The 24,455-nt window shown below is 30.7% G+C and overlaps 1 long non-coding RNA gene across 1 annotated transcript; it reads right to left on the minus strand.

Annotated features, from left to right (window-relative positions):
• Positions 1–3,039: 3,039 nt before the first annotated feature.
• Positions 3,040–17,749, minus strand: LOC148239430 (uncharacterized). The gene is made up of 4 exons (XR_015809221.1): positions 17,629–17,749; positions 16,230–16,395; positions 9,051–9,185; positions 3,040–8,980 (listed from the first exon to the last, which is right to left on the minus strand). It is a non-coding gene; the product is annotated as an uncharacterized LOC148239430 (long non-coding RNA).
• Positions 17,750–24,455: the final 6,706 nt, after the last annotated feature.

Below are 24,455 nucleotides of genomic sequence, written 5' to 3' on the forward strand. Positions count from 1 at the left end.
CAGGGGGGGGCTGCATTAATTTAAAACACGTGTATTTCTATTTAAATTGTTTTTCGAAGCAACGACGCTTATCGAACGATAGATATCGGCGATTAAACGTCATTGGAGATATTTTATTATTTTACCAATCAAACATCGAACGTAATAAACACTAACTTTCGATATATTGTTAGGAAAATATGTTTTGTTTCTCTGGCTGGTTTCTAATTTCTCCTCGCTACATATTACAAAGGTCAACATTTGTTTTTTTTGGGAGTCCTTAAAATATTTAATGTTCCCATTATCGAACGGTCACACCGTATTTATTTACACAAAACGTTCGCGTTTATTTCGGGTGGTAGCAGGGCCGGCTCTAGCTTATTGAGCGCCCCAGCAAAGGCTAAGTTGCGCCCCCCCTCCACATATTATCAACACTTGATATTTAAAACGTGAGCTGACATACATTTAAATATATAACAGTATACCAGTAGTACTTTATCATTAATTATCTTTCGTAAATCATTTTAAAATTTGTACTAATTTAATTTATCTACAAGCATTTTAAAATTTATGGTAAATAAAAATAGCTACATAGTATTTGCTTATTAAATTATAAATATTTAATAAATTTACGCATTAAAGACAAAAAAAATAGTTGCCAGGCCCGATCGGTGAGATATTTTTGTGAGTGTGCAATTGCACGCTTTTATCTCTCACTCACTCTCGTCACTTAACACGCGAGCGAGCGAAAGGGAAAATATCTCACCAACCAGACCTGATCAACGCTGAAAAACATTTGAGATAACAACCGTATTGTAACCACAGAACAAATAATATAATAGTAGCTAACCAAAGTGTGAACAGAAGAGCGACTAGATGCAAAGAGTAAAATATATGGATACTATGCCAACATTAAAAATATACCTTCAAATTCCAGTGCAATCCCTTTTTAATGAATGTAAAATTATTATCTATATATTCTGAGATACAAGCAAATTTGTTTTAAAAAATAGACTTGACATTCAAATAAAGTCTTGACATACGAGCAAAAAAAAGTATTGCATAACTTTATCATTAATTTAGGTAGTATGTATTACCATTACAATTGCGATTAATCCATTTCAATTTCCCCTTTAAAATGGATTAATGACATTTCATTTCATTTCAATGGGGAGAATTGATTTGACATTACGAGTAATTTGAGTAACGTATTCCGTCACGGAACAAATTAAGTCAATGCACCACTGTATATACATATGTATATGTATATATTTAAAAAAAGTTATTAGAATATATTTTGTTATTTAAAACAATAATATTTTTTTTTAGAACCCAGTGTAATTGACATGTTGTCAAAAATAATTTATAAGTAAGTTAAGATAAGAAAGTAGGTGTATTGTAGCATTTATAAGTTAATTTTTTTTTTCAAATATCATCCGCTAGTTCTACAAAATAATTTTGAGTGTTCTCCGATTCTTAGTGGTCTCTGATTGTGTGCACGCGGTTGCATGTTCACTCACAAAGCAATTTTAGATTTTTTAGCAAAATTGTTTGAACATTTTTGAAGGAAGTGTTCCGTCTTTATTTTAATTTAAATATTTACACGCCTAGAAAAGAAGTAAAAACACAATGTGTGACTTTTTAAATAAAAAAAACATTACAGCGGAAACTGTATCAACATCAACTGGCGCTCCTTTAGACTATTCATTAATTTGTTTGATTATAACCTGAGGAAGAAATACACGTGAGAGCAGGAATTTCTTTATTGTTGAGCCGATACATTACTGTGATGTACACCGAGGGTACATGCCATCATAATATGTGAATTCCTCTATAAATATTTTGAATAAAATCTTACTAAAAACGATATACATACATATGAAATTAGATAATTACAATTTATAAGTCAAACAAATTTGGTATTAATTAACCAATACAGTCAAACTAATACAGAAGTAAGTTTTCAATATTGTTTAAATAAATATTTTATACGTCTAAATTCTGCATTTATACAAAATAATAATACAATATAAGACTGTTTAATTTGAGATGTTATTAACATTATTCTGATTTAAAATATGTACATATATGTTCATAAATTCGTAGTTAAACACCTGGTCTAAATTGCGACAAATATAAATCGCATAAAGGAATCTCGTGGGGTTCATCAGCATATTACATAGTCAACATTTGTTTTTTGGAGTCCTTGAATATCAAATGTTCCGACCATCGAACAGACGTACCGTATTTATTTACACAAAACGTTCGCATATATTTTGGGCGGTAGCATGTGATACGACATACGACGCATTAATATTTGTACGCGAGAATAATATATAAATTTTACAAGCAAGAGTTAAAAAAATGATATTGTATGTACGGCAATATTTTTTAAAACTATATGGCCGTAACATTACGTATTATGACTAATCGCATAAAATTCTAAGCCTATTAGCAAATTGACCGTAGAGCGTGTGGTAAACGCGTTTATCTCACTTGTGTGATTTTTTTCGCACTAACTGCGCATATATTATTTTGGAAGAGATTCAAAACAACTCGAAATAAAACTTGGATATTACGACGCAACAATATCGACAAATACATCATTTTGGGAATGACAAATCAGACATTAGCGCTAATTCAATTTATCATAATCGAAGTAGTCGCTAAATGATGTTCATTTAATGATTCATCAGCCCATATTTCAGCTGAATAAACTGTCTTTAAAAATATTTTCAAACAACAATAAGTCGACCTTGTTTAAAAAATAGAAATAATTGATGTATCATTTCTAGCATATTTTTGCCAATGTATATTCAATAGAGTTGTTTGACTTTAATAAATATGTACTACCAAATTGCGATGAGTATTAGTAATCGTCTGACATTGGCATCGTTTGCCTTGATATAATCGACACTATTGAAACATTAAATAAATAAAAACATTGTTTATATTATACAATAAAAAAGTTATCTAATCTTATCTTATGTTTTGTTTGAAGAAGTAATAAAATTGTATTATGATAAATTAACAATGTTATTATATTTTTTGTTTATGAAAGGTGGCGTGTTCGCGAGCACGACTTTTTTATTATCGAATAGCGCGCAATGGCAACATTGCATAGGCGCCAAAATGTTTTTTTTAAACGAGCGTTCGAAGCGTTGATTTCGTGCTCGGTTATTGTCGCTTAGTCAACAAGCATTGACAAGACTATCGCTAACATGCAATGTAGCTGCATTTGTAATTTGAGTTATGTCAGCGACCGGACTAGTCGATAGCGCCATTACAATGTTGTTTTTATTATTTTAGCACTGTAATACGTGCTCAAATCTCGCATATATAACTTGATATTCCAACATAATAAAGCTCAAATACGCATCAAAAATCGTTGTAACGCTAGTTCTTAGGTTAGGGTGTAACCAGGTGCGTCGCGACGCTAAAAGGCGACTTTCGCTGACATTGAAAAGCAAAGGGCGGCAAGAGGGTGGTTAAAAATGCAACCCCCTTTTTATCGCTCGTGGTTTTTGATGGATCTAGTTGTTCGTTTTTTACCCACCCCTTAATTTATATTGCTCTATCGATTTTCTCTTGTGCGTTCCGGGCTGTGACCATTATACATATATTATACTAAACTTATCTTCTCATTCGCTTATAGAAATCCATATAAAAGCAAACAATATATAGTAACAATAATAAATAACGTTTAGTTTGTATTTCAATATTCAATGTTAAATATTAAGACAAAAAATCATCCAAATGTAACAGTTGATTCTCCGTTTGAATATTTTTCGTGGATTAAAAAAACAGTTGAATTATTAAATACTTTTAGAATAGATTCTGAATACGTATAATAAATAGTGCTTGTTTTTGCTTCAGTTTTTCATACATAAAGCGATATTCAAGGTTAGTAATATATTTTTTTAATTATACAAATTTTTGTATTGCAATGAATATAATAGAGCAGCGTTTCTCAACCTTTTTGAGCCTGTGGCCCTCTTTGAAGTTTAATATTTTTCTTTGCTCGCCTCCCCACAATATTTGCTCATAAAATAATAATTAAAAAGTACATATTAAAAATTAAAGCGTTTATTTTGAAATTACAAAATATATTTCATATAAACTCATATAATATATTTAAAAAAAAAATAAGTGATAAATTTAAAGTTCACATTATTTAATGTGTCTGATGCAAACTGGCAAATTTATATATGGTTTTAACAGCGACAATCAAAGATCGCCTCTATTAAAACAACAAATAAATCTAATAAATATATTACATTATGCATAAATTGTTTGTCACTCATAAAGTATAGAATACTACTCCAAAGTAGAACAACGCGACTATAAATTAACAATAAATTACTAACGAAATTCTGTGTGTAGTAGAAGGCGCTCAAAATCAAAATTTCGATCTGGACTTTTTATAATGAAATTTATTGCTTTTATTACAATATTATGAAAGGCAGGTAAACAACCTCCCAACCTTTTTTCTGTGTTGACAATGGATTAAGCAGTGTGTGCAAAAAATATTTGGTACATAATTTTTCAGATATGCGATAAATTTTCGGTATTTACCAAACAATGTAGCAGCCTCATCGGTTGCACAAGCTACATATTCAGAATATTTGCATATTTTTATTCATAAATTTTCTTTTAACTTTCTGATATATCGTTTTACATTTAGTGTCAGTTTTAGGTTTTCTGGCAAAGAGCATTTCTTCCAAGAGCTTGTCGTTATCTCAAACTTCTTACCCTGCAAATGAGCAATTAGTTGTTTTTTCACATCATCTATCATTTTATCGATACGTCTCGATACTGAAGAATTACTCAAAGGAATTACTTGAGAAATTGTATTTGAACTTTGAATCATGAACCTTGAGATAACTGTAGACACTGTTGGCGAAATTAAGGATTCGATAATAGATTTTTGCAATAAATTGTGAAATCTCATGAAGCAATTAAAAAAATTAAAATGTCAATTTAAGTTGATCTTTCTATAAATACATATAATACAGTTTTTCTTGCTCGAAAATCATCTTTAAGTTTATTAAAACATTCAACTAGTTAGCCTTTCTTGTCTTTACCTACAGTTTCCAAGTGTTTTTTAGACGTTTTAATATTTATTGATGATGGAATAAATCCATGCGAAAAGTAATCGATAGAATATTGTCGGCATTTTTTCTAGGGTTCACTTCTCATGGTAACTTAAAAAAATATTTATTTTAAGAAAAAATTGACATAAAAACACGTTATCAAATTAAAAAAATTCTCACTGGTTTTGAATAACATGTATTTAAAAATATTACGGTGAAGATATTTTAATTTAATAAATATAAAAACCCATATTCACAAAAACTAACAACTTGTAGAAAAGTATAATTCTTTGTCCAAAGATCGAGGAACTTGACTTCTGCAATTGTTCCGTACCACTAACCGAGTAACTTATATTGCCTGCATAAGATTCAATAAGCTTTGTGAATGCAAACGTATATTCTGTCTGATGACAAATAAAAGATTTTAGTATTAATTTTGAATATTATGGTAATATAATATTTGTATTATTTTGTTCTGACTATGACTACCCTAGAGTTTGATATACCTCCCCCTAATGGTGAGAAGAGTGACTCATCTTACCTTCCGCTTACACGTTATAATTGTAAAAAATTTCTAGAATGGTCTTCTCATTAAAACTTTTGGAAACTCTATTTATTTGTTTACATGTTTTTTTAGTGTAAAACAAAATAATAAAATTAGTATTTATAGTAATAGCTGTGACGAGGGAATATCGTGAAAGATAGATAGATAAATAGAGGAACTCCTAGAGATTACCTTATTTATAATCTTTTTATGCTACTTAGATTTAGTCGCAATTTAAATAAAATTTTATATTTGTATATGTGTTAAAAAAGTGTTAAATTTCGATTAAGTATACAATGACTAGAATGAATTTTATGTTATACTAATACAAAAAAGTAGTAAAATAAATCAAAGCAATAAAAAGTTGAGAATCATTGATTTTTTTCTATATTTTACTATAAATGCGATATAAAATAATAATAAATAAACAACAACAGAAATAATTATGGAAAAATACGTAAAATTAACTCACTCCCAGGTGAATTCTAACAAATTAATAAATGAGTATAAATTAAATCACTAGTTGTTGACGACTGATTTCAATTTAATATTTTCAATGAGATTTTACATGTAATAAATATTATGTATATGGATTTTCTGCTTCTTAATATGATTTATTTATTAGTTCTTTTCCACAAAATCTATATTCAAGGTTGGTTTTATTTATTTTTAATATACACTAAACAATTTATAATATCAAGTAAGATTATCTTATAGCTATTTTAACGCAAACATAGCTATAATATATGTGATATGTTTAATTTAGACATGCTTACAGTGAAACTACAATTAGCATTCCTTACTTTCTTAAGTATAATAGTCGCATATAAATTTCTTCATTATGAGATTGAATATATTGTAGTTAAAGTTAAACCATATGTTTATTTGTGAGATAAGCGATAGAGTTCCACACCTGAGACGACGCTCCTAGATACCTATCTAACATTATACATTTTTGTAATCGTCCGATTCTCTCCCCGTTTTGGCCTCTCAAAGCCCGAATCCTACGTCGCTATGATTTACAATACTCGATCGCGTCAGTAATTTGCGAATTAAAATAATAATGGAACTGCATCGTTAATTTCTCTCGGAGAAGAATGCTTCGTTAGCGCCGATCCCTATGTAACGCTTAGCGTCGATTCTAAAAATAGACGCTAAAACGGCGCAGCCTCCTCGCGAAAGCGAATCTGCAACGACGCATTTCGTTTTCACAACAATGAAAGTGGCGAAGCGCGCATGCGCCACCACCTCTTCCACCCCGTCGCGGGTCTGGTGTGAGCGTAGTGCGTCGCAATATTCAAGTTCAAGTTCAATAGAGTCGTGACGTAACCGGCTCCCTACAACCGAGCGCACCCCAACAGCTCACACTATGACCCTCCAGGGCCGCTAACATGCACCGTTACGGAATAATAAAACAATTTCTATCCTTCAAGAATTTTACTGTACATTTTAAACAATTTTTCTTCTTTAAAAATCATTAGGACATGTAGCAGGAAACTTATTTTATGATGAAATAAAATATATAGATCTAAAGAGGACTTCGGGCAAAAACCTGTGAAGTGGTAGCCCTGACATTTCGTTACAGTGGACTTCACAGGGCGGTTACAAATTGGCGTTTGTGTGTGTGACCTTCGCCATCGGAATCAGGAATTGAATCGAACCGTTTTCCGCAACGTTTCGCATAAATATTATATATGCAAACGCTGTGAATAAATAATGCGTGCGTTTTATTTGTTTACTTATTTGCAAACATTGTTCGGTCAAGCGTATAAATAAAGAATGATGCACGCAAAATGAGCTGTTATGACCGTCTCGTTCATTTTTAAATACTGTGACAAGTGACAGAAATCCACTAGCTTTCCGCTGGGGTTGCTATGTTGATAAAATATTGATTTTGTTGTCAGCGTGAAAAATATCATCGTTAATCCATCACATTTTTTATACATTTATATTCTTATCATGGTTTTTTATTGTTCGTATTATGAAAAATCAGTTTGATTTGATAAGGTTTTTACCAGGCCAATAAAAAGCTGCGCAATAATTCAATAAGAACGTTTTAATTTTAAAGGGTCGATATTATACCCTAAATTATACCAACACGTGTGCGAGAGACGTTCGTATTATAATTATTCAGAAAAAACGATCTCCCCTTTTATCATAAAAACGTGACTAAAATAAAAGCCACCAACCACAATACGCCTTTAAAATTTATATGAAAATATGAAAGTTTGTATGCATACACAGCGGTTATTGTTTTGTTTAGTATATAATATAATAATGGCGTTCTTTTAAATAAAACTATGCTGCTGGTACCATTATTGATAAACGTGTTTAATGAGTGTTTATATTGAGGTTAGCGATACAAATGTTTGGACGAAAAATAAATACGTGAACGATAATGATTAATCAACGTTATGAAACGAAGATATAATTATTAATAAATTAAATTAACCATCTGTTTTTGCGATAAAAATAAACTTGTTGTTTTCGAACAAAGCGAATTAAATTCTTTGTACGAATGCGTGCTGGAAGGTTTAGTATTCATACTATACGGTTATTTATACTGCAACAGTCACTACGAAGTGTTTGCCGATTTCCTTTTTCCGTATTTATTTACGTATTGGTATATTAGCTAATAATACCATTATCGAGTCATAATTTAGTTTAAACGAATTTTATGTGTTTTATATCAATTTTTGGTCATTATACAATTAGTGCCTTAAACATATACTGGTTTTATTAGATCAAAGAGAGAGATTCCCGTGAGAGATAAGTTGGCTTAGTTTGTATTTTTGACTAAGCCTATTATTAGTATTAAAACTTTCATTAGATTAGGTTTAGGTTTGAACGGCAAATGGATGTTTCGCAATTATCAAATTGTATTTCATAGACATATTAAACCAGCATATAATTTCACTAGCACCTATCAGTTAAATTATATTTTTGTTAGTAGAAATATATATGTATCTACTGGTGAAAATGTATTTGTACATCACTAGTGTAGTATTAGTATTTCAATAAATCTCATGCATCTTTTTGGGAAAATTCAATGACGTCCCTGAAGAAGGACAAAGAAGAAAATAAACATTCTAAATATTATGATCTGTCCCTTTTTACTAGTACCTATGCTTCCTCCTTTTGTTTATGATAAGATAACCATTCATACTGGATTTACCAGCATAGTACTGTGTTTTTGGTCATCTTTCCTGGTAAATCATGAGAATTTATAGTCAAAATGGTCAATTTATAAAAAAAAATCTTTGAATTTTAATATATTTAGGTTACTAGACGTTCTCATTCATGAAGGATTGTCCTCATCATAGAAAAAAATCCGAGATTCCTTTTTGTAGCTCTCGCAGCATCTCTAAATGAACAAAAAACTCCTAAATGACCCTTTTTAGTGTCCTGCTTTGATATTTTCTAAATCTGGTCACCTTAGTTTATGAGGTCCTTGCGATTGATAAACACACGTGAAGCAGCATGTCGTCTTCGTCGTTGAGAAGAGGCTGCTACAGTAATATTACGAATAAGTTTACTCGACGAGTAGTTTCATCTATCTAGCAAATAATCTAAAAACAGAAATAACAATTTTTTTCGTATGAATTCAATACAACTTGCGGAAATTTATGCAAAAAAGCCTTTGTTCTTTTATTCGCTCACGATTCTCGATGACGTTACGCTCTAAGGCTTTCAACGGCCGTTTCGTCATAAAGCGCCACCTTTAATTGGATCGTTTTTCTCATTCTATCAATTCAATATAATTGAATTAGTCGAAAAAAGCATTGGGGGCGGGCGGGCCGCAATGGCAGATAGCCGATCGATACGGGCGAAGGCTCCCGGTATAAGCCGATTGCCATGCTTCTCTGGTTTTATATATATTTTCATCTAATTAAATGCGAAAGCGTTGTTATGGTCAGGGTCGCGGATTTATGCTCAACTGCCCGTGGCGAATAATTTTAGGTCATTTATACAAACACAGAGGAAGGGCAGAGGATAATGTTGTCTGCGAGTTTTACCGTTTCACTTTCTACGAGAAATGCAAAGTTTCAGAATGGCAATTAAGTTGTTACATGTTATCTCACATCCAACAAAGCCACGCCTTTGAATGCATAATGTGAAGTGATACTGATGATACGCAATATTTGTTTAAATTATGAAATTGAATAATAAGGAACCATATTTAGTACTAATTTAATTTTGTTATTTATTTATAATTCTTGGAAATAAATACTACATTTTTCATTGTTATTATAGCAATGGCGTAGCTAGAGTTTGTGTCACCCGGAATGATCCTTACGTTTACAATTATCTAATACAAAATCCGACTTGTCCCAAAAATCTGGAACTTAATGTATGTCTTCAATATGCTTTGAAGGACGGATGGTGACGGGTGGCAATTACACACAGATTGCTTACAACGAGGCAACACCGGCCGTTGTCTTCCGTCGAGGTCCACCAAAATAATGTTTTGCCCTCCGCCGCCTTCAAGTCTGTCATCAGAGTGCCGATAAATAAATATATAAATGGCCCCCCACAATGACTAAAATTTTCGGGGCAGGCAACCGTTTTTGATTCCCCTCACTAGCTACGCTACAAACTCTTAAAATATTTCACGCATATAAAAAATGTGCAAAACATTTTTCAAGTTGAAATATGGTTATCAGGCATTTTATTATTTTACCACGTGCTTGATTCGAACAAACAATGGAGAACAGATAGTGTAACTTCAATTTTTACTGATTCTAAGAAACAGGCAAAATTTTTGGGCCGGCCAAAAATATTTTTATTTATATTGGTGGCATTTAAGCTGTTGTTTATTGTTTTCACATATTCAATTTATTTCTTAGTTATTCATGGATTTATATTTATTAGCGCATTCAGTTTCATAACCACACTACACGAACGGACGGTCCTTCCATTGCGAAAATGCCGCCCCCAAAAGGGTCCCCCCTCCCCATAGCTGCACCACTGTATTCATGTACAGTTACTGTTTATCTACTCGCACAGTGTTTCTTTTAAATCTCCAAATATGTTGTAATCATTAAGTACTAAGTGTATATAAAGTAGGGTTCTCAATCGAATTATTCGTCCGATTTTTAACGAATAATTGATCAAATATTCGTTAATATTATTTGGAAGGAAATTTGGAAAAATCTTAGAATGGAATAATTTTTGTACTTGGGAAACATAGGTAGTCGTTTTTTCTCTCAATATACACGATTTACTAATGCCGCACCAAAATTCATGGTCCTTTATGTGCCTTTATTTTGTTTATAAATGCGAGATAATAAGGTACTTCTTAACAAAAAAAATACTTTTACGCCCTTGGAAAACATTTATGAATAGAATGTTTATTGGTTGTATCTACTATGACCGAAATACGCAAAATTTGTTCGTTGAACGAAACAAAATGTTGTAAAGGACCACCCTTTATTATCGTTAGCGCTTATCTCAAAAACAGGTGCGCGTCGCAATTTTTGTATTCAATGTTTCAAGACGCAAAGATTTTATTTCACTCAATTCAATAATTCGATCGCGATTAATTTATTTCTAGTGATTTAATTTATATGCAAATCAAGTGCTTTCATGCCTTTTTGTTTAAAGATAGTCATTGTGTATTACTTAGTTGATCGAAATAGTATTTAACGTTTATTGTACACCTTTTTGGAAGGTAATCGACGATAAATATGACCTGCCTTTTGAGTTTGTACACAGTTTCCAAAAAATGTTGCCATGAAGTGATACCCTCCTTTCGCAAGAAAAAAATATTGACTGCCTCATTCTTAACTTCAGAACTAGCCCTACTTTGCAGAAGTATATCTAGCAAAGAACTAGAGAAAAATACACCTTCCTTCATCGACATCCTTCATCGACAGTAAACATATCAATTAAATAGCAGAACAAAAATTATAGGTAGTACAACATTTCAAAGTCAGATTACGCAAGTTATTTCTACTTGAATTAAAATAATGCAGTAATAAATATAAATGTTACGTCATTTTTAAACTTGTTAAAGAACGATATATAAAGAAAGTTCATTTAAATATTACAATTGATTAAAAAAACCTCTATGACCTCGAAAAACCGACGAGTTTGATACTTAGCAACGCGAATTGAAATGACTAAATGAATGGCAATTATGCTTGATACTATGATTGGTATCAATTTATATTGTTTTTGTTGTTGTTGGCATTTAATGTATACTTGTATAGTAATTAAACGCAGTTTATACAATAAAAAAAAAACAATACAAGAAAGGTTCAAAGACCTTAACAAACGACCTACTTTCGAACAATGAGCGATGCTCGAACGAATAGCGAATATTCGTTCAAGTGTTCTGTTTTTTACAAAGATAAACACATCATTAACATTTCATCGGGATGAGCCTGCTGCTGCTTTCAGGGATTTTTTGCAATTAGTTAGTAAAAATATTTGGTAGGAGTGAAATATCTGTCTGAGAGCTAAAAACCACGTGCTATAGGTTCAAGGTTTGCTTGCGGTTCCAAGTAGTTTAGTCGCAATTCCCAGAAGTTTCTGTGAATTCTATATTTTAATAGTGTTTAGCAATAGAGTCACGTTTATCCGGATTCCTGATTTTTAGCGTTTTATAGCCATTCTAAAGGAGTTTTATAATTTTCAGTACACGCTACAAACTTTTTGAGTCACGCTGTGGCCATCGGCCAAACGTGGGCGTCGTGCTACACGTGGTCTTTGAGCAAAACAGTCTCTTCCAAAGCAGTTTCACTTTCGTACGATGCGATTCTGTGATCTGCTGTCTATGTTGATCTAAAATTACACGGCAGACGCATGGAAATAATTTTATTGTCACCAGTCATACTTAGTGGAAAGATCATGGTTTTTATCAAAATAGAAAATCTTTCATTTCACTGTCACTATCGCACGAATGCCAAAAGTGATACACAGCAAAATATAATATTCTATTCGGAGCTAAGTAAATCAATAGACGGCTATAAATTGGAGGTATTCCAAACTAATTTTGGACTAATTTCCGGCGACGTGGCGAAGGCAAAATTGCACAAGACAAGGCAAAATTACGCGCGCAGTAAATGCGCATTATGTCATTAAAAAATGCTAGAACGAGTTTTTGAAAGTGACATTCCAATAATTTTTAGCACTTTAAGCAAAACAATTTTAACACATGAAATGTTATTTAGAGAATTGTTTTTGCGAAAGAAATACATATAAAATGTATATCTTTCGCAAAACTGATATATATATCAGTTCTAAATAGAGGAATGAAGCTTTCATTCATTCATATGACTAACCAAGTGGCAAAGAAATTGAGATATTAGGATTTAGCAATACATAATAGTAGTGATAGTCGAGAATATTCTTGAAGAACAAGAAGTATATTCTAAGATTCTAATTCTTCTTAGTGAAAAAACATAGTTTAGCTCGGTAACGAGCGTTCCCACTGCCGACATGATTTTATTGCTTTTGACGTGAATTTTTGACGTCTAAGAAGTGAAAATTATTTTTGCGCTCTTCTATTGACAACAATTCTGTTTGAATACACTTTGACTAATACTCTCATGTAAATAAGGATAATTATCCTATTTTTAAAACATAGTGTATACATCTTCTTTCGCATATTTTCCCCTGAGAGATGAGTTGGCTTAGTTTATATTTTGGACTTTACCTAATGAAAATTCTAAAACTATAATTAGTTTTAGATCTTTCATTAGATTAGATTTGGGTTTGAACAACAAATAAAAGTTTCGTATTTCTCAAATTGAGATTCATAGACATTTTAGAGCAACATTTTATTTCACTAGCGCTTATCAGTTAAATTATATTTTCGTTAGTAAAAATATGTATCTATTAGTGAAAATGTATTTTGACTTCACTGAAAAACACACACGCACTTTAACATTTGTACATCACATTTAAATAGATAATAATAAGTATGTATAATACATGTATGTATTTGTATACATATATTATATTATGTGATTTCACTGAAATGACATATTTAAAAAAATATTTTCTGGATGGGTTCGAGACTGTTTTTATCTAGATTTTCGTTGAGAGATAATTCAAGAATTTCTGGTTTAGAATCAGGGACGTCATTTCAGATTTTTTCAGGAGGGGGGGTAAAAATTGTTAAAAATATTTTCTGATCGTTTTTTTGTTATTTCGATTTCATTAAGATTCATTGTATTTCATTAAATTTCTGGCTAAATTATAGCGGGGAGGGGGGGATGCCCCCACCTGCTCCCTCCCCTCAATGACGCCTTTGCCAAATAGGTGACGTTCGCTTTACATTATATATGTAGTTATTACAAGAGTTGATGGCAACGGTTGTTTATAATAATAATCAATTACCGGCGACTCTTTTACGTTTTATTGTGTACTCTTTCTTAAGAACCGCCTTCCGAGCTATGCATGTACCTACATACGTAAATTCATAATATAATGAATGGCTTTCTTTAATAATCACAGTTTTTTTTTGTTAAGACTTAATCCCAAACAACGCTGTATATAAATAACTTATTTATTTATAGTCAAAGCTGACTTTCTATTTATGTGACAAATCGAGAAAATATATTATTAGAATCATATGAGATCCAGAAATGCTATAAAATGCTATACATTATTTCCTGAATAATACGTAAATACTAATTACATATTTTCCTCGAAATTTGATAATGTATAAATGTATATTTTCGAAAACATACTAAGTTTAATTACTTAACAATTCAGAATATTGCCAAATATAAATGGTGTTGTTTATTTTTTCTTATAATAACCTGAACTTCAGTTCCATTTAGACAATCCTAATAGTAATTGTTTTTCTAAGAACAAAATAATAGTATAGCATAACAGAATAAGAAAAAAATATACAATTTTCCTTTCGCTTCGGTCGTGATATAATGGCAAAAAGAGATACTCAACTTTTTACGCAGTTTTTCATTTTTTCAAGTCATAGTTGTTGTTGCACAATCGCATCATATATGTATGTATATATACATACATTTCTATGGCTGAAAACACGAAACATTTGCAAAATTAACAAAACAATCGAACGTGCGAATGAATTTGCTATTCAGCATTTTGGCATCTTTTGCAATTTAGAGGTCGAGCAATTTGCTTAACCTTACTTGTTTGCGTCAGTACACCAGTAATAGTACTTTAAAAACACTAACTTCGCACTATTGATAACAAAATCACTCTGAAAAGACAAGATTTTCTGATCTTTATCTGTCTATATCTGTACTTCTCAAGAGTAAGTGGATATATAAAAAAATGCATTTTATATTTACTTCTAGGAACATAAATTATTTCCTGGATTATTTGATGGTCAAATAATTATTAACGAAACAACAATTTGAAATGCTAAGATACACTAAGTATATTGTTTTGAGGATTGTTAAATCAGTTTTTTCAACAAATTAGACCGTCTTTAAAGTTGTTTTCAATTGAACATGCTAAATATTATGTTTTTGATCCGTTCTAACAATTTGCTTATACCAGCATCTTGCATAATCAACTCACGACTTGTATTTTATTATCTTATTATTAATAAATTTACATTAGTGCTGTAGTACGCCCACCTATCCGCTGTTAGTAATAAGCCCTACCACGCACCAAAATGGAAAATAACAGGAAAAGAGAAAGGTTCTCGGAGCGTGAGCTAGAAGCGGTAGGGCAAACGTGAAAGAGCAAGGCCAACGACGAGAAAGACGGTATAAAATGTACTGGTAGCTATGCTATTTTTTACCGATTGATATAGATAATTTGTACGCGAAACGCGTATAAGCCAATGTAAGTACCTTTAGGCATTTCTAATAGAGTGGCACGATAGCTTGTTGCTAGCAAATAGTGTATGTACTTGTACTGATTTAATCTTTTCTGCACCAATTTTAAAGAAAGAGCCATACAAATAAAGAACAAAGAAAAGATGGAACCTGCACAATGATTAAAAAACAGGCTTACAAATCAGTAGGTCACGGGTTCGATTCTAGTTGTAGTTGGATTTTTTAGAAAGTTCATCAGTGATATCACTGTTTCTGTAGAAATGAATAACAATTAATCATTCGCCTACACCAGATATTCTAGACTAGAATAAATTTTGTATTAATATTAGTACAATAAAACAATAATTCTGAGCATGAAGTAAAGAAAAGAGCGATTTAGGAGGGATATGGCCGTTCCTTTTTTTTTGATAGTAATATATTGTATTAATATTGTTTTATGAATATACATAAAAAACAATATTGGTAAATAATTAAATGATAATATAATGATTACTTTCTCTCTATAATACCGATATTTAATCTATGTTGATTAAATTAAGGTAAATATAATTTCATTAACATGAAATATTTTTTTAATATCTATAAAAGAAATATTTTCTTAGGCGTAAAGAGGATTTTGTTTGATAAACTTTTAAAATACAAAATTATATATATATATATATATATATATATATATATATATATATATATATATATATATATATATATATATATATATATATATATATATATATATATATATATATATATATATATATATATATATATATATATATATATATATATATATATATATATATATATATATATATATATTACTAGTATTGTGCTAACCTTATGGACCAAATGAATTGAACAATTCATAAAAAACACGTCTGTTAACTTCCGTCTGTTTCCAAAGCTCTAAAAAATCCTTGGCAGCAAGTAATTTTCCTCAAATGAAGAGTGGCGGTAAACGGCTATTTTGAGGAAGCTTGAGAATTCGTTTCCAAGATGGGCACTGAAAAAATAAAAATACGTTTTTTCTGCAAAATTTTGAAATGACCCTATATTATATCTGATGAACATATATTTCATTTTTACAATTTTTTCTAAAATTTCCGTCATAATATAACAAATATTAACCTTGCTTTTTAAACAATTACTCTTCAATCGTATCAATAAGAAGCGCACAATTGACATTAATGATAAAACAGATTTGGCGTCGTTGTTTAACAAGTTTAACCTTCCCAAATGGGACTATTCAATTAAGTAATATCGAGTGGGCTTCTTTGAGAAGGCAAATATAATTATAGAATCAGTTTTATCTTATGATTTATTATATAATATTTTATTCAAATTTCGATATTCTTGTATCTGAAAAACGCAAATTTAAATCTGAAAATAGAAGATAAAAGATTATATTTTAAATAGGGGGTGTTATCGGCACATCGAATCTAGGGTGTGAGTGGAATCGATATGAGGGGGAAGATATTAAATTTCTCATTTGATTCTCATGCAGCAAAATCTAATATTATTAAATTATATTTGTGGTTAAAATCGTTTATAGACATAGGTCGAGAGTGTGCCATTTCATTTCTACACTTATGAAGCTTCTAGAAGCGTATGCCCTGTAAAGCTATATTGGTTTTCGTTGTAATACTGCTTTTGATTGAGTCGGTGAAACAGGAATAAAGGGACAATCATCATTCAGCCTAACTAAAAATAACGTGTCATACGTTTTTTTCTAAGAATATGTTGATGCTTCCGTGTATCAAAAATTAGGAAAACTTGTAATATTTTAATGGTCGTATTTTTTTTGTTATGACCTAATTTTTGACGCCATTTTAATAATGTGACAGTTCGTCTTTCATAAATGCCTTATTATTACAGGTTATCAAATAAAAATATTCTAATAATTTATCTATTTATCTTAAAATACTTTTATTTAAATTTAGTATCAGTATGAAAAGTATGTAATAATCGCCATTCACACTTTTTGTCACGTGAGAATTTTACGTGGTACAAAATAAATGAAGCGTAATAAGTTGAGTTGGCTTGAGCTCAACCTAGTCGAGCGTTGAACTGAGTTGATTTGGGTCTATGCGTCTAATTTTAGTAATGTTTCACTTTGGCTTCGATCTGATCGAAGTGATGAATGATAGTATAATTTCGATTTTTGAGCCGTAAGTCAAAAATAATGCGGGCGTGTTTATTTATAATACAATTAATGAAGCCGAACGATAATATTTACATTTTCCCTTATTTTTCAATCCTCATTGTATTCTTGTTCCTTTGTTGCGGTTGTTTAATTATTATTTTGTAGGTTATGTAAAGATAATGGTTCGGTGCTGTTTTGACCTTGATTAAATTTGCTTTTATATAAGGCGTCATTTGATTAGTAAACATTGGCCAAAATATGCAAAATATTGATCATGTCCATTTACAATCCATTTGCGGCAGGTCAATACTAAAATAATTAATTAAAAATAAATGCAAATTGTGTGTTCTAATAATTGTTTTAGGAAGCGTGATAATAATAATCAGTACGTAATATATTTTTAAATAGCTTACAATGAAAGCTTAATTTGCCTTTTAATGAAAGGGGAGAATCAAATTATATCAAATTTTGCTACTCGAAATAATGATTTTGTACGCCCACGAAGATTTTGAAAATTCTTGGGGCTTAATTAATCTTATAGAAATAAATCGACATTGCATTCGTTACGAGTTTCCATAAGTTAAAAACGTGGTTAAAGTGTGGGAGTCGATTTCTTAACGATTTCGTTAACTAACATTTTTGTTAATGGACATTATAATATTTACCAGAAAATCAGTCATAGCTCCCTATATTAGGCTTTCCCAGAACGATGATACATTTTTTTGTTTTCAATATATCAATTTATTTACATACAAACTTATTTCACATTTTTTTAAATAATAATGTTTTTAATTACCTAAAAAATAAAAAAAAGCAATTAAGATATATAAATTATTTTGTGTTACCTAGACATCAAAATAATAAATGATAAGTTTTGAGATGAAACACTCGTGTAAACATTTTGGGGATGAGCGACATAGCAAAGAAAACTTCAATATTTGTACATATCTCGTATACATGGTAGCTGAAAATACATTTTTCTTATACAATTAATAATGTGTTTACGAATGCTAATTCCACTTTATTTATATATTTTTTTTACTTTTAATGTATTTCTTATGTGATCATACCTCAATGCTATAATTTAGAAACAAAATTATGTACGTTAGGGCAAATTTCAAAGTTAATTATTTCAGTAACGAATTAAAATATTTATAAATAAACTAATACAATAGATCTGTCGGTAGAAATATTATACAAAATTCAATTTTGTTCGATAAATTTGTTTGCCAATTTTATAAAACGTTTTTCGCGATATCTAAAAATAATATTTTTAGTGTATAAATTACTTTTGCATGTACGACGTGTTGCAATAAGTTTGTAGCTCAAAACATAGTGTTATATATTTATATATTACAACTCTTTGTTTATGTGGGAGCAATGAACTTACATAAGAGTTTTGATCCAGAGGTCCTTTTTATGGACTAACACGACGAAGCACCCCTTTCTTACACCTAATTAACATACTTATATAAATAGGGGAATGTCCTTCGTTCGTCAGCATTCATATTGATAAACACTACAACTCTTTGTTTATGTGGGATCTATGAACTTACATAAGAGTTTTGATCCAGAGGGGCTTTTTATGGACTAAGACGACGAACCACCCCTCTCTTACATCTAATTAACACACTTATATAAATAGGGGAAAGTCCCTTGTTCGTCAGCATTCTAACTAATAACTTCAAACCTCACGGTCAGTCATCGTCTGATGACCGACCCCCCCCCCTAAATACCGATTTTCATCGAGCTCACGCGAAAATATAACATAAAATTGGTGGCAGCGCTGGGATGATTATAGCGGAATAGAGTGTGTACGTTGATTTGTACGTGCCACTGGAATCGACCACTCATCAAGAAGCCGACATCCAGAATCCTGAGGGATCGTCCGAGGACCAGTTCATCACTGTAGTTGGCACTACATTTATATCATTCGTCATCACTAATTTTCTGCGCGGTCATAACGTCTACGTGGTACTTGAGACGGTGGATTAAATCCTTTAAAGAGACCAAGAGCCCATAACAATTTCTACGAGACAAGCGGACTCGATGAAGATCGGACAATAAACCAATAACAACATCAAGAATTCTGAAAGGAGACTACCCATGCTGAGCCAAGCAGAGAGCGTCCTTTATGAGCCAAGCTGAGAACATCATCGCTGACCCAAGAAAGGACCATCTTCGCAGAGCCACGCAGAGGTCATCCTTAAAGAATTCGCATCAAACTATCAAACCCCGAAAATCAAAAGAAAACTGTAAGTACAAACGGTTTTATTTTGATTATCAGACAATATTTAAATTTTAATGCATTTAAAAAAAATATATATATTTAAATACTAATGCTCTTTAAAATTATATTTATATAAATTTATTTTTAACGTGAAATTATTTAAAAAGAAAAAAAGAATAAATTCTTAATATTTTATAAATTGCTATAAAAAAAAAATATATTTTCATTAAATAATTATTTGCTCTAAAAAATATGAATAAATGTAATTGTTCCTTAACTCAAAATAATTATCTACAAATATCACGTTATAATTCATGATAAAAATATCTAAAACAAAATAATAATAATAATTAAAAAGTAAGGTATTAAAATATTAATTTAAGTAATAATTACGTAATCCTAAAAATAATATAAAGTAAAATAATAAATTATAAGCTTCTGTTTTTAATTGTTGATAAATATCAAGTAATAGTTTTTTTTTAAATAAAAAATATGAAAGTAACGTAACGATATGTTTTTGAAAAATAATGGGAAACTATAATAAAATATTTATAAAAATAATAATTAACAATTTTAAAGAAGATTTGCTTTTATTTATTGGAATCTTTTAATTTTAAATAATATGGTTAAGGATCGATATTCGTAAAAAAAAATATACAATAATAATAATAATAATAACAACTATAATGATGATATTAATTTATATTTTAAAAAAAAAGAATTATGAAAGAATAGATCGCTCATCGATCCAGGAGATTTGATGTAGCATTGAATATATTAAGGGACGAGCCGTACAGGTCGTCACCATTTTATTAAGGGACGAACATATGAAGTTCGCCACCATTTCGTCATAAAAAAATTAGTATGACAGTGATTGGTGTTATTAACCCAGGGAGAGGAATCAGCAGTACGTGCGCCACTACTGGAGGGAAGCCATCACAAATTAAATTTGCTGTCAGATTCTGAGGAACAGAACAGTCAAATAATTTTTGATCTATTCTATTTAAAAGCAAAAAAAAAGAAATGCTTATATTATATATGTCTCGAAATAACAGAGATAAAATCATCTAATTTATTTAAAAGCAAAAAAAATAAATGCTTCTATATCTCTCAAAACAGCAGAGAGAGTGTTAATTATTACGAATATTACGATTTTCGCGATAAATAAATATTCGCATCGATCCTTACTGTATAGAAAACAATTCCTATTAAAAAAAATAATAAAAATTTATAAAAAGTATAATTGAAACAGAAATAAATATTCGAATAAAAATAATAAAAATATAATTTGTTCAACGTTAACCGAATTAAATATATTTTGCTAAGCTAAAGAGTTTGTTCAATAAAAAAATTTATTGATTACTAATATTAATAATTAAATAATATTTGTAATTTAAAATAATAATAAAGTTCACGATATGATGAATAATCTAAATATCATATTATAATCAATAAAACTTCGTTATACAATTGTTTAATTAAATTGATTAAATTGTCTGATGGTCAAATGACGTTTGTAAAACTAACAAATTATCATAAAATGTATTGTAAAACTAAATACGAAAAGAAATGTTTATGTATAAAATACCTGAAATTACTATGTTATGTCTAATATCGAGAATGCGAAATTTTAACTTTGAAGTATATTTAAAAAATGTTATAATTAAAAAACGTAACTGTATCAGAATGAATAAACATAAATGTATTATTATTAATTATCGAATTAGCGAATTATGTTAAAATATATAATAAAACTTTTAAATAAGCCGTACCTTTATAATTAGAAATATAAAATGAAATATTGATGTAATGTAAAACTAACAATAATATTTTAAAATTAAATATGTCCAAGTTTATATAATGCTAAATACAAAATATAATTTTGATGTATATTTTCAAACATGTATAACAAATTTGTAAGTCAGAAATTGTAAAACGTGCGTCTTATTATAAATTTAAATAATTGTAAAATGTAAAAAAATGTAAGCAAGGTGCAAAATCAGTATTTGGTGTTTATCCAGTAAGGGAAAAGATTTAAATATTTTTTGTTTATACAGATTCACTAATTTCATCGGGAAAATTAGTTCATTCTAAGGGTGGGGGTGTTATATATTTATATATTACAACTCTTTGTTTATGTGGGAGCAATGAACTTACATAAGAGTTTTGATCCAGAGGTCCTTTTTATGGACTAACACGACGAAGCACCCCTTTCTTACACCTAATTAACATACTTATATAAATAGGGGAATGTCCTTCGTTCGTCAGCATTCATATTGATAAACACTACAACTCTTTGTTTATGTGGGATCTATGAACTTACATAAGAGTTTTGATCCAGAGGGGCTTTTTATGGACTAAGACGACGAACCACCCCTCTCTTACATCTAATTAACACACTTATATAAATAGGGGAAAGTCCCTTGTTCGTCAGCATTCTAACTAATAACTTCAAACCTCACGGTCAGTCATCGTCTGATGACCGACCCCCCCTAAATACCGATTTTCATCGAGCTCACGCGAAAATATAACAATAGATAAGTGGACTCTTCAAATATATTTGAGTAAAATATTAATTTGGCAGTGACGTTTCTCATCATCTTTTCGTATATTTTGTGCGCAAATTCGCCGGCCGGTAAACGTACAACGGCGCCAAAAAAGATTTTTGTCATCGCCAAGAGTTCACGTTCGAGTATATCCCATAGCGCTGATAATATTAAAATGTGTTTATTTGTCAGACTGGTTGTCCTCGGATGTGCAAGTACTACAATAGATAACTGCGCAGTTGGGGAAGTGTGGCCACGTTGGCTAGCCTGCGCGCTTCTATACCGCTTCGGGACGGAGCGCAGACGAGTCTTTCACTTTCACGAAGGTTCAAGGACAATGGCCGCCTTTTCACCCGGCCGGAGCCAAATGCGCACGCACGGTGTAAAATCAAATTGATTCGATCAAAATAACAACAATAATATAAATATCACATCGCGCGGTGTTGAATGCGGATGTGATAGCAGTGCTATTACGCAGTAAACGTTTCCAATTTTATTGCAAAAATCTTATTCTAATAAAACAATGTACATATATCTGTGTATTTTATCTCAAATTAGTTTTTTTACTTGTTGCAACACTGCCAAAATAACAAGTTATATTTAAATTTTCTTCCACTCCTTTTATCTAATTGTTTACAATAACGTCCATTAATTTTCTTAGTCTACATACACTTTGACATATTTAATATCGTAATACACTCCCCAAAAATGCAATTGCTTGTCGGTTTTTCTTTGTCCTAGTTAGTATGTTATGAGGAGGGGGGATGAGGATTTTGGAATAGTTGAGATTTTAAGAGCGGTAAAAAGTATAATATGTGTCACATTATTGAATAAAATACTATATGTATATATAATTTGTATAAGATTTTTGTTAATTACAAATATCACAAATAATATTCTTTCATGCAAGAATTAAATTTGTGTCCGCTGCTCTTCTTCACTTTTATTAAAGACATATGCACATGCGGCAATTGCGAATATTTTCTATATGCGGACGATCTGAAAATGTTTCAGAGTATTTACTTTTAAAAGAGCCTGGACATGCTGTGGAAGTGGTCAATCGACATCCAGTGTCGCATAGCTTTTCCCCAGACATCTTCTCCTGGTAGAATTTCTTCGTAGTTTATGCATAAATATTATGTCTAGAAATCGAGTGATAAACAGGGATGGAGATTTAGTACGAACGTATAAGTGCTCGTTTTCATTTTGCGGAGCGCGTGTCACTAATATTTTTTCGGCGATGATACGTTAGTCCGTAGCGACGAATAATAGCGTAACGAAGTACTTCTTGATATTAAGGATTGTGAAGAAATTTCTGGGATGTATGGATCACAATTGATATATATTACAATTCATTGTAAATTATTCAATGAAGCACTTTTTGAAGTTGCTGACGGGTTGTGGCAATAATCCAGGGACATGATTTGAAGGGGGGGGGGAGGGTAATTTACTCTTTCTTGAATTTAGGCAGAAAAATGCATGTTATTTAATGAAATAGTATGAATATTAATGAAATGAAAATATTAAAAAAATACCACTGACTGGTCAACTTTTGCTCCTCCCTGTAAAGAGCTAAAACGACGCCTCTGTGATAATTTGTTTGTTATTTTTTGCTACTTTGCATCCAAGAGAGTCGCTATTGTGTCCTTTATTCTTGACTGCCGCGGATCTAAACGAGTTATCCAGATTTTTAACGAGTTCGCCAGTCACAAAGATATTTTCAACAATAGCTACGAGGAGCCGGAGCAATTCGTGTGGGATGATGCATATCTCATTTAGTTGTGCGTCGCATATTTTTTTTTAGCGAATCTATCAATTATTTTACCATTGTTTTATAAAAAAAATAAATATGTTGTCACATTTATCATCAGATGTATGCAGAAATTTTCTGCCACTGTGCCTCGTCGTTCAGAGGTAACCACGTTCTTAGCTGCTTCTTTCTTAATATAAACTTAAAGTTTCCATGTAAGTCCCAGTTATCTCATATAAATAATTAGCTTATTTTTTATCACTCAAGCTTTTGCATCAATCAAGAGTTTTAATTAAAAACATAATTTACAATGGGTATTTACTACTTAAAATTTGTCCGCGTATATATTGTTCAGTTTTTAATACAATAAATACTATATTATAATATGTATATT

Source organism: Plectrocnemia conspersa, unplaced genomic scaffold (genome assembly GCF_051122295.1).
Source record: "Plectrocnemia conspersa isolate PC_06_02 unplaced genomic scaffold, ASM5112229v1 ptg000001l, whole genome shotgun sequence".
Lineage (NCBI taxonomy): Eukaryota > Metazoa > Arthropoda > Insecta > Trichoptera > Polycentropodidae > Plectrocnemia > Plectrocnemia conspersa.